Consider the following 12,945-nt stretch of genomic DNA (forward strand, 5'->3'; position numbering starts at 1 on the left):
GGTTTATGTGATAGTGAAAACATTAGCACACTTTGTTGGGACACGTTTACTGTTCTCTTAGAGCCCTTCCTCCAGGATGTCAAGCCTAGGGGAAGCATATTGAGCTGCAGCAGCCTGAGCTGATATTGTTCTTTCTCTTCATCTTGGGCTGGGATGAGACCTACCCCACTATGGGAATCCAGGCATCATTTTGTATTGTGGCTATATGCACCTGCTTTCCTATGGTTTCACACTTGTGATTAGTCCTGCTCCACTCAACCTGAAAGGAAGAAAAGCAACACACTCTATACTCTACATTGGTAATTTTACAGCTTAGTTCTATGTCAGTGTATTTGTAATGAGCAAATGAACTATTCTGTAATATGTGTAATTCACCATAGGATTGATATCTAGTCTTTTTTCCCCCCATGGATATTTGCAATCCCATCACCATTAAGTTCAGATTAGATGAATCTGAAATCAGAGTGGCCATGCTCTTCCTGACCACCAGACTCAATTTATGACAAGTGAGTAACACCTGCTTGAGTTTTGGTTTGTAAAATAGGACACTGATATTTAACCTACCTCAAGACTTGAGGATCTGTGAAATACTAAGTGCCCCAAATAAAATCACTATCAGAAGTAAGTTTCCTCACTAAACCAACCTGCCTTCTATAAAGTAGCAGTGCTTAAATAAAATCTCAGGATTTTCCACGAGGAAAGACCTGTTAAGGATTTGTACGTATAGCTGCATAGCTTCCATTATTGGTGCTTGAGAGGAGTTTTACATTTTCCTGTTTTGTGTTCTGCTTCAAAGCTCAGTTTATTATAGACATTTTTGTAGGCTCTTTGGTCATCATTTAGTGAAGATTTTGATTAAATGAGCTTAATTGTCCATTTCTGTGTCAAAGTTGTGTCTAAGGAATGGCTAGTTTTAATGTTAGAGTAAACTGAAGTTGATAAAAATACTAAAGGCAAACTGGCTAAAGTCTAAAGTCTGTTTTGTTCAGTAGCTCCTATGAGAAATATCTTGAAGGCTACATCGACAGTTGCAGCTCGTGTCTAGTTGGAATAGCATTTGGATAGATTGGAGGGGGCATGTTTGTAGTCTACAAGTTGTTAGATAATTTTGTACTAATGAAACAAGTCCAAACTATTCAAGGCAGTCATGACAAGGCCTCTTCTTGTTATTACTTCCACAGTTAGAATTAGTTGCTCTTTTTACTTGATGTACCCAAAGTATACCTCTGAGTATTGATAGTTACTAAGTCAGACTTGTATTCTTAATCTGAATATCACAGTCTTATCAAAACTGAACTATCAACCCAAACTCTGCTCTAAACTTACTATTTGATGGTCAGAAACAGGTAGCTTGTGGGAAGAGCAGTTCTGAGTGGCTACCAAGGCCTTGTCTGTGATGGCTTCATCACATCCCCCAGTGTTCAAACTCACTACTTCATTGTAACCCATTTCTGTCACCCTGTCCCTCCCTGAAGCCCACTGGAAGCACCTACGTTTTCTAAAGCACCATCTTGATCTCTTACCTGGGTCCCTTTCTCCAACTTCTCACTACAGCGTTTAGAAATCAGAATCAAAGGAGCTTAGTGTGGCTTGTCTATAAATGACAATTGGATACTCTTAACTAGTTGTTCCAGCTTTTGAAGTAGGTAGACCTGTGGGTTTCAGTTCTATAAATTCCTGGTGGTAGTGACACCCATTCGTGTATGTTTGTATGGTATTTATCAACTAAATAGCAGTAGAAATAATCTTAACTCCTTTAGTACCATGCCCTCAAATCTGTCACTGCTTTTCCACCATTTGGTATGCAATAGGACACTGTATGCAAAGGGCCAACGTAAATGCCTTTTCTTGTTAAAGATGTCTGTAGAGTTGGCGGTTAATGCTGAAGTTTGTCAAATAGCCCTTCCAAACTTATACTTGTAAAATACACCCAAAATAAATGGATCTACCTAATTTTTATTGATTTTAATATGCAGTTTTGTCTTATTTGTTAATGTTTTTCAGTATGTTTTCTGAAGTTAAGCCACTATAAAGAAATTATTTGTGATCTTAGATTTTGTTTTCATTTAAGTGTGTTAATGAAACCCTGCTGTTCTCATCTTGCTGTACTACAGTAGTAATATTAGATACAGAAAAATGAAAGAGACAGGTGGAAATAGTTTCAGGAAGTCCACAGGGCTGAGGATATAGCTTAGTTGGTAGAGTGCTTGCCTAACTTGCACAAAACTTGGGGTTCAGTTCCTAGTGCTTTATAAGCCGTGTCTGCATGCACATGCCTGTAACCTCATAGGGAGGCAGGAAGGAGGACCAGGAGTTCATAACTTCATAAGACCATCCCAGAAAAGTTCTAAGAATTCTATAGGAATGAGTGCTTCAGTGTAGAACAGCGACAAGTTTTCAGATGGAATTAGAAATCAGGTGCTGTGAAGGTAGGTAGAAGGAAGAAAAAAGTGCATTAAGGGTGAAGGAAACTTCATTCTCACAAAAAGAAGGACTTGGAGAAAGGTGAGCTTATGTAAGGAAGTTGGTTGAAAACAGCATGTAGGCAGCTTGGTTTTTCTTAAATTTGGTCCTCTCTACACTCATACTCTCCAAATACCTCCATGATTTCACCAACTCAGGCATTTAAGAGCTCTGAAGTTATCTTCATTTCCCCCCTTGGGGGAAGTAGTGACCAACACCCATAAACCCTTATTTATTATACCATACCCAAAACCACTAATGTTTTTTGTTTTATTTCTTGAGGCAGGATGTCTAACCTAGGCTGGCTTCAAACTTACTCTAGGCTTCATTTGGACTCAGGGCAGTCCTCCTGCTTAGCCTCTGAGTGTTGGGATTACAGGTATGAGCCAGCATGCCTGCCACCACTACTGTAGCTGCTAACTCTTCTGCTCTCTGCCCTCCTACCCTGACCTTCCACATTCATTGCTATGGAAGCCACAGTGGTTTTCTTAGAGATCTTGTTTCGTTGCCCAGGCCTGCCTTCAGTCTTGGGCTCAAGTAATACACTTAAGCATCCTGAGTAGTTGAATGCCCACCTGGCAACACAGTGATTTTAAAAATGTGAGTCTCATATAGCCTCTAGAGCTTGGGTGTGGAATATTACAGAATGCAGTGTTCGGAGGAGGGTCTTTTGGTTATGAGCTCTTATCTAATTGACTGATGGATTCATAATCCAATAGACTTGTGAGGAGGTGGATACGATGCATGCTTATGGAGACTGGGTTGCTGAGGACATATTTGGGACACTCTGGTTCTGGGTCTCTTCTTGTCTGCCATGAGGTGGGCCACTGCTCCATGAATATGCTTTTCACCACTGTTTGCTTCACCATACTCAGACCCAAAAGTAAGAGAGGGGTGGGACCCTAAGGATGCAGTAGTGGCATGTATACCTTGTTGGTAATCAATATCTCTATTGGACTTCTAACTCTTAATTGTTTCCTTGGATGTTATGTCACAGCAACAAGAAACTGTGCCCTAGTTTTGTTTCCTATTGCTGTATTGATAAAAATACCTTGACAAAAGCAATTAGAGAGGAAAGCATTTATTCTAGCTCACAATTCCAGGTTCCACGAAATCATTATAAGTCACAGTAGCAAGAGCTTGAGATAGCTGGTCACATTGTATTCAATTAAGCAGAGAGAAAGCTGGGTGGTGGTGGTGGTACACACCGTTTATCCTAGCATTTGGGAGGCTGAGGCAGGCCAGCTTGATCTACAAAGTGAATTCCAGGACTGTAGTAGGACAGGCCCATAGGGTCAAGGAAATTGGCTCAGACCAGTTGCCAAGGCATGCACATAAAGTACTCCTTATGAGCCAACCTGGAGTCTGCCTGAGGGCCTAGCAACAATCACTATCAGAGTTCCTGATTGTGCCCAGTCAATGAGGGATGACCACACAGACTGTGTGCTGGGAGGAGGGTATATAAGGCCTTCCCTGTTATTGGATAAATGAGTTCATTATTTGCCTTCAATGGACTCCTGGTGTGTGTGCCATTGATTCTGTGCCTTCTCAACCCCTCCCCCAAGGGAGCCTTTAGAATCCAAGCAACACAAGACAAAAACAAAAATAAAACAACAAAAAACAGGAACATGCATTCTAGTGCTCAAATTATTTTCTTTACTTAGTTCAGTATTAGCACTCTGCCTAGGTAATGGTGCCACTCAACAGTGGATGGGTCCTTCCACTTCAATTAATATAATCAGGATAATCCCTACAGATTTCTTCCACAGACCAACCTATCCTAAACAGTTCATTAAGATTCCCTTCCTAAGAATCTCAAATGGCTTAAAGACATTTAAGGAAATGCTCAACATCCTTAGTCATCAGAGAAATGCAAATCAAAATGACTCTGAGATACCACCTTACACCTGTCAGAATGGCTATGATCAAAAACACCAATGACAGTCTATGTTATAGAGGATGCGGAGCAAAGGGAACACTCCTCCACTGTTGGTGGGAGTGCAAACTTGTACAACCACTGTGGAAATCAGTATGGCGGTTTCTTAGAAAATTGGGAATCGATCTACCTCAAGACCCAGCCATACCACTCTTGGGCATATACACAAGGAATGCTCAATCATACCACAAAGGTACATGCTCAACTATGTTCATAGCAGCACTATTCGTAATAGCCAGAACGTGGAAACAACTTTGATGCCCGCCAACTGAAGAATGGATTAAGAAAATGTGGTACATGTACACAGTGGAGTACGACTCAGCAGAGAAAAACAATGACATGAAATTTGCAGGCAAATGGATGGAACTAGAAAATATCCTGAGTGAGGTAACCCAGACTCAGAAGAACAAACATGGTATGTACTCACTCATAAGTGGATACTAGATATAAAGCAAAGGACAATCAGACTGCAATCCACAGATCCAGGGAGGCTACCTAAGCAGGGGGAGACCCTAGGATGACTGACTTAAGTTTTGGGTTTACCCAATCACTGGGCAAGCTTTAATGAAACATTTCACTATTAGGATAAGAATTTGTACTATATCAAGCTGATGAAAGAAAATGCTAGCCATACTTTCAGGAGGGGAGGCTAAAATCTTTTTAGATTATGGATTAGCCTATAGAAAAATGTCTGCTGTAAATCAAACATTGCAGGGGAAAATGAATAGGAATCTCACACAACTTATGTAAAACATAGCTCTCTGAACAGATGAAAAAAAATAAATGTTTTGCCTGCATGTAAAATAATAATAATGGTCTTACTATTGTAAAAATAAAAATTAAAAAAAAAAGACTCCCTTCCTAGGTGATTCTAAATTGTGTCAAGTTGACAAAACTATCCACACTAATGTGCTTTTAAACCCCACAGCTAATTTCTGATCCCCTTCATTAAACACGCTGGTTCAGAACTTACCTGCTTTTCTTCATTCTTCATTCAACTTCTAACTTATCAAAAGGAAATTTATTTCATTGCTGTGACCCTAGCACATAAAACTGGTGTATACATAATCAAATACATGAATAGAGGCTGGGTGTGCTGTTGCTTGCCTTTAATCCCAGCACTTGGAAAGCAGAGACAAGTGGATCTCTTGAGTTCAAGGCCAGCCTGGTCTACAGAGTAAGTTCTGGGACAGTGGAGGGGTGCATAGTGAGACCTGTTCTGGAAAACCACAACCTCCCAGATATTTGAGTAAAAACAGTGATATGATGTCGAGATGAAAATGCAAGTGGGAACCAGACTGCAGACAAATGCAACAAGATCCTGGATGAACAAGATCCTGGGTGCCGGATCTAGGCCCTTAAGCTCAGTTTTCTTCATGTGAGGATGTGCCAAATAACTCTGTTCTCAAAGCCCAGGCGTCACTGAAATTGCTCTACACTCACATGACAGGGATACGTGTTCATTGCTTCTAGCTTGTGGTTAAAACCTTGCAAGTAGCCTCTATCTGATCAAAACTACTCACTGCCCCATTACCTCATTAAGTTGGGCTGTGTAGAGCATGGTGAGCTCTTGCTTTCCTTCAGCATCTATACATGCTAGTATTCCTAACCACTTTGTATGTAAGTTGTCAGTTATTGAATACTGTATAGTCACAACAGAGCATCCATGTTAGTTGTACACCACTAGCCTTTCATATTTTCCTCAGTTCTAAGCCACCTTAATAACAATATCAGAAACAGTAATCACTATGACTTCTTGCTAAAGGACAATTTAAAAAAAAATAGATTAGTGCTATGGATTATAAAACTACTGGTTGAGACATCTGACTTGAATGCACTGTATTCTACTGCTTGCGTTGCTAGCCATGCACATTTAAGAGGATCGTGTGTAATAGTGTTCCTATCATTTGTTTTGTAGTACGTTTATATGAAAACTGGTGAGTGAAGGTCTGTGGCTTAGATGTAAAGCATTTGATAAGCATTTTTGAGGCCCTGGATTCCAAGTCCCACAATTCTAAAAAGAAAAGAAAAACCCCATGTAAACTTGGAAGAGCTACTTTTTTTTTCTTGGTTTTTCAAGACAGCATTTCTCTGTGTGGCCCTGGCTATCCTGGAACTCACTCTGTAGACCAGGATGGCCTCATACTCACAGAGATCCACCTGCTCTGCCTCCCGAGAGCTGGGATTAAAGGAATGTGTCACTACCTCCTGGCTGAAGAGCAACTTTTTATAGTTGTTTGACATGTTGTTACTTGTAGATCTGTTCTGTTATGATATTGTTGACCCCCAGTATGTTTCATTCTCATGGAGAGCTCTTCTACAAGTGTCTGAAGCTAAAGAGGGGGAAGTTTTAGGATGAAGACAACCATGTGCAGCCTGGTGGACAGTGCAAAGAGTAGGATCTGGGAGAGGGTCTTGATTTGGGAGTTTGTGTCAGTTGTCAGTTGGAGAGCAGCATTCCCGTAGAGAAGGAGATCCCTGTCTGAGGCAGAGGAATGTAAGAAGGGAAACTCTTGCGGGCCGCAAGAATATATCATAGAGATTCAGCTGTGTATTACAGCTATACTTTGACCAGCCAAGGGTCTGTCAAGAGGCAAGCCATTTATTATGAATATTTGGTGCTATCCAACCTTTAATGTTCCAGCTGTCTTCTACTCTGAAATTCTTCTGTGCTCGAAAATTTCCAGACCTGCTGAACTTCTAGGTTACTAACTCCCCTGCTGAGCCTAGGAGACAAGCTGGCTGGAGACACATAGCTTTGCTTCTTGTGCAAATGAAGCTCAGACCATTCCCCTGACCTAGCGGCTCTCCAGAGCAACTGACTGACAACAAAAGAGGTTTTTACATATCAAGGTGCGAGGCAGAATAACATTCCTGAGGAGGCAGAGAACTGCATGCCCAGGCAGGCATTTTCTGTAGAAAGGGACAAAATGGCATGGTAAGAGAAAAGAGAGGAAGACAGAGGTTCCCTAGAGGGTAAGCAGATCTTGGGTAGAGTTTTCTGAGTGACAGGAGTAGAGAGTAGCAGAGATGGAGAAAGAGGATACAGAGGATGAAGATGAGTTTAGTCATTAGTAGGACTATGAGCTAGGGAAATGGATGGAACTGAAGCTATGGAGACAGGATTTCATCCCAGAGAAATAAAGTAGACAGATACAGAGCTTGGTGTATATAGAGTTATTCCTGCCTTAAATACCTGACAGAGTTATACCTGTATTGATAGAATTTTGTCTTAGAAGAGTAAAGTTAACAGACATAAGACCATAGCGTACATACAATTTTTCCCTCAGATATCCCACGCTGGACACAGCCAACCCCTGGGCCCCTGGGTATTCCAAAGGTAGCAAGTAATTTAAGATAAATTAGCATTGAGGGGCATAGTCCTTTTGAGAGGCTCTGACATGTAACAAGATTCCAGTTTGGAAGAATTGTTTTTGCTGATAAATGTTTGGAAAGTTTTGAATATAGTCATTGTGTTAGTGATCTTTGTACCAGGCTTTTTCTTTTGGGCAACCAATGAGCTCCCAGATCATGACACAGAGACTTCTTATTAGTTTTGAATGCCTGGTTTAGCTTAGGCTCATTTCTGGCTAGCTCTTTTAACTTAAATTAACCTGTTTTTCTTTATCTACCTTTTGCCTCGGGGCGTATTACCTTTCTTACTTCTGTGTCTTACTTTCACTGCTTATCTGTCTGCCTGGTTTCTTGCCCTGGGTGTGTCTCTTGTCCCCTCCTCTTCTCTTGTTCTTCCTCATTTTTTCTTCTCTCCTATTTATTCTCTCTGCCCACTAGCACCACCTATCCTTTCTCCTGCCTAGATAGTGGCCATTCAGCTTTTTATTAAACCAATCAGGTGCCTTAGGCAGACAAGGTAAAACAAATGCAACACATCTTTACATAATCAAACAAATGCAGCATAAACAAATGTAACCCACCTTTACACAGTTAAAGTAATATTCTTCAGCATAAACAAATGTAACACATCTTTGCCTAGTTAAAATAATATTCCACAACAGATCTTTCTGTTACTATAACAAATAGCTGAGATAGTCACTTTCTACAGATGGAAGGTTTATTTGGGCTTATAAGTTTGGAGGTTTCAGTCCATCATCATTTGCCCCATAGCTGTGGGGTCTTTCGGGAAGCAGCACATCATGGCAAGGACCTTGTGGCAAAGCAAAAACTGTTCCCAGTGGAGGAACAAGAGTGAGGAGGGGCCCTGGGCCCCACAATCTTCTCTGTGGGCACGTCTCTGACGACATTAAAATCTCACACAAAGACTCACCTCTTCAGTTCCCACCATCTCCAATAGCCAAGCAAGCTGGGGACCAGCCCTTTTAATTCATGAGCTCCAGATTCAAACTATGCCTGGCATGGGCAAAATAGAAAGTGAAAAAAAAAAAAACAATATGCTTTGGACTTGACCTGCCAGGAAGTGGTAGTGACTATTAGAGAGTGTTCCCCTTGGTCCAAAGCTGTCTGTTTGGAAATATATATGTGTTAAATCCCTGAAGAATTTACACTCTCACCCATTTAAAAAAAAAAAAAAAAGTGAAGAAAGCAAAAATTCAGGAGAGGCAAGAGGGCAAAAACTGAGATGGAGATCAGTCTTGGCAAGTCTTTGAAAGTGTCAGCAGGTGAGTCACTAGAGGTGAGGCTGAGGAGGGGAACACTGAGGGAGAGTGCATCCTAATGACAGTCCTATTCAGGAAGGGATAACATGCTAATCCCTAAGTGTGCTTGAAAGGAAAAGTATGGGCCCAGGACCCCAAAGAGCCTGGCAGTGGTGGTGCACTCCTTTAATCCCAGTACTTGGGAGGCAAAGGCAGGTGGATCTCTGTGAGTTGGAGGCCAGCCTGGTCTACAAAGTGAGTTCCAGGACAGGCTCCAAAGCTTCACAGAGAAACCCTGTCTCAAACCCCCCCCCACACACACACAAAAAAAGGACCCCAAAGACCAAGTTCTCAGCACAAAGAAGATTTATTTTCCCCAAAGGGACAGATGGCAGGGATAAGGGACAAAGTCAGGAGATAGAGGAAGAAGGGAAAGGAAACAAGAGAAAGGGGGTAGGGGCATTAGTGCCAGAGGATAAAAAGCCTGCCCCTGGATAGAGAGGAGACAGGTGTAGCACGTAGGAAAATGGCAGTTTACAAAGGTCCAAGGGGAAACCCCTTGTTAGGATGAGGTGTTTAATTTTAATTGGGCATGTTAATTAGGTGAGCCAAAAGGGGCTTTTGATTGTTGAACTTCAATACCTTGATAGCTGGGGCCTTGGTAGTCAGCCTCAGGAGGAGGGATTGGCCAAATAAAGGTGGGATCTCTCCCCCTATCCCTGGTCTTGGGATTCCTCTTCCTAACACCAAGACCATGAACCTAACAGTTTCAAATGTACATCCAAGATTTTTTTTTTTCTAAACTCCTTAACGTCACCCCTGTCCCTAGTCTCTGTTCCAACAGATTTCAAGTCAACTACAGACTGCTCCAACAACTCCAGAGCCAGCTCCAGCAGTCTCCTCAGAATATCCAGCCTCACAGACTACACTTCTCTAGCCTCAGATGATCCTGCAGAACTTGGACGTTGGCTGACACAGCCTGGAACTTCCCAACCTTGACCCCTTGGTCCCTTAAACAACAAAGCCCCATTTTCTGGGTGGATTCCATGGATCCCAGGCATTGCCTGGCCTCTTTCTTTTATTTTAAAACGTAACAGCTTGCTTTTCTTCAAGAGAGCCCAGGTTTGGTTCCCAGCACCCATGTTGGGTGCTTACAACTGCCTGTGACTCCAGATCCTGGGGACCTGACAGCCTCTTCTAGTTTCCTCGGACAGCTGCGTGTGCGCGCGCGCGCGCGCGCGCTCACACACACACACACACACACACACACACACACACACACACACACACAAATAAATCTTAAAAATATTTGAGTCCATGTATAATAAATGTTTCCCTAACTCGTTTTTCTTAGCTGGAGTATCTATTCTTACACTTACTGTAGCAGTTAACTGATCTGTAGGGAACTGTGTTCCCCTGCCCCACACCAAGTTCGTTCTTTCATCCTGAGACACACTCAGTTTCCACATAGCATTGTGCTACCACTTCATCACAATGCACTGAAGAAACTTCCCTCCATTGGACTCCTTACAGTCAGAGTGATTGTTATTATTTGCCCTAGCACTTGGCCCAATGCCTGGCCATAGTGAGTACCTCATAAATGTTTTTCTGAAAGAAACTGTACTTTTGAGAGTGTAGCCACTTCCATTCAGTTTTGCTGTATCCCTGTAAATGGTCACAGTTCTTAATCACAAGTATAAAATTCTGAGTCATTTAAAGCTGTAAATAGGATTTATCAAATGCTGTATATCAGATTACTTACAAAACGGTTAGGAAGGATGGAGACCCGGGCTCAATGTCCACCTAGGAACAGCCCCATGAATGTGTTTCAGCAGCTGCTTCTTAGTGGGAAGTGCTGCTGTGCCTCTCTGCTGCTCTAGCCACTGTCAAACAAAAGCCAGGAGCCTGACCTTGATGTGACCACTGCTTGGTCCAGAAGTGGCCCAACTCTGTTGCTGTGCGCGTAGCAAACAGAAGTTCTAAGTAGCTTCAAAGTCTTGTGCAGATGTGTTTTCACAGTACAGTACAGCAATGCTGTCCATCGGGTGATAATAGTGAGTTGAAGCTAGTGATGGAGGCATACACCTGGAATCTCAACATTTAGGAGATGGAGATAAGGGGATCAGGAGTTCAAGACCATCTCTATCTATATAGAGAGTTTGAGGCCAGTCTAGACTACACGAGATCTTGTCTCCAACAAACCATTCCAACCAACCAATCAAAAACAAAATAATTACAATTATTTCATAATTGTAATTACAGTCACACCACACCACCGTAGCCAGTTTACACATAGTACTGGGAATCAAACCCAGAGCTTCAAGAATGCTAGGTATGCACTCTACCAACTGAACTACATCCCCAGGCTTTGACTCTCTCTTTTTGTCCACCCCTCCCAGGTTCACATGCAGCTCAGGCTGGCCTCCAACTCCTTATCATTTCTTCATCTCCATCATGCTCAGATTATAAGCATACACTGCCATACCCAGCTCTCCAGTACACATTTTCACTTACCTTATTTGAACCTCTTAACAACAATATACATAAAAGTTTCCCAGAGAGAGAGGAGGGAGAGAATGGATGAGTGAGTGAGAGGGAGGGAGGGGGGGAGGGAGGGAGAGAGAGAGAGAGGTGTTATGGGGGCTGGTGAAATGACTCAGCAGGTAAAGATGTTTGCTGCCAATGACCTGAATTCCATCTCAAGGACCCACATGATGGAAAGAGAGACCCAATTCTCACAAATTGTCCTCTGACCTCCACATGTACCCATAAATAAATAAACAAATGTAGTTTTAGAAATTAAAAAAAGGGCTTACAAGTTGAGTATGACAGTGAATGCCTATAATCTTAACAGGAGGCAGGTGACATGAACATTGCTATGAATTTGAAGACCATCTAGGCTACAAAGGGAGGCTCTATATAAATAAAAGAAGTATGGTGTGGTAGTTTGAATATCATTGGCCTCCCATAATCTCATAAGAAGTGGCACTATTAGGAGGTGTGGCTATGTTGGAGTAGGTATGGCCTTGGAGGAAGTGTGTCACTGTGGGGGCAGCTTTGAGGTTGGCTGTGCTCAGGATAGCGCCCAGTGTCTCAGTCCACTTCCGTTGTCTGCAAGATGTAGGGCTCTCAGCTACTACCCCAGCGCCATGTCTGCCTGCATGCCACCATGTTTGCCGCCATGATGATAATGGACCGAACCTCTGAAACTGTAAGCGAGCCACCCCAATTAAATGTTTTCCTTTATAAGAATTGCCATAGTCATGGTGTCTCTTCATAGTAGTAGAAGCCCTAACTAAGACATATGGGCTTCTCGCTGTTTGCGAGTTTTAAAAAGGAAGACAAATTGGTTAGGATCATACATGTAGTAATAAATTGAGAACTTCACACAATGTGAACTTATGGTTGGCTTAACATAGATGCAGGTAGCTACATTTAAAGATATTTATAGGCTACTATACAGGCACCAATTAGTATACATACTTATTTCTTTTTGCCGTAGTACCTAAGAGTCTAGAAGTTAAATACTCCAGCAGCAAGAAAGCCACAAATTCTTGAATAAAGGGAGGCCAGATATCTTGAAGAAATGGAGGAGGAAATAAGTACAAGATGAGCCTGAAAAGTGTGCCCAAAAGTAAGGAAATACTTCAAAAACAAAACAAAACCAATCACCACAATGGAGGTATATCAAGGACAAAGGGGACAACTGAAAGCTCTCTGTAGTCAAAGTTTCAATGACTTGAATAAAGAAGTTGGCACTTTATTAAAATCCGAAGTACAAAATAAAATTCATGAGCTCATGCTGGCATAAACAAATCACCGTGCCAGGGGTGGTGAAACATACCTAGTGCCCAGCACTTGGGAGGAAGAAGCAGGAGGATCATGACTTCTCAGCCATCTAGAGCTACTGAGTGAGGCCCTGTACCCCACCTC

This window comes from Peromyscus californicus, unplaced genomic scaffold (assembly GCF_007827085.1).
Source record: "Peromyscus californicus insignis strain IS unplaced genomic scaffold, ASM782708v3 Scaffold_11__1_contigs__length_118956290, whole genome shotgun sequence".
NCBI classification, from domain to species: Eukaryota; Metazoa; Chordata; class Mammalia; order Rodentia; family Cricetidae; genus Peromyscus; species Peromyscus californicus.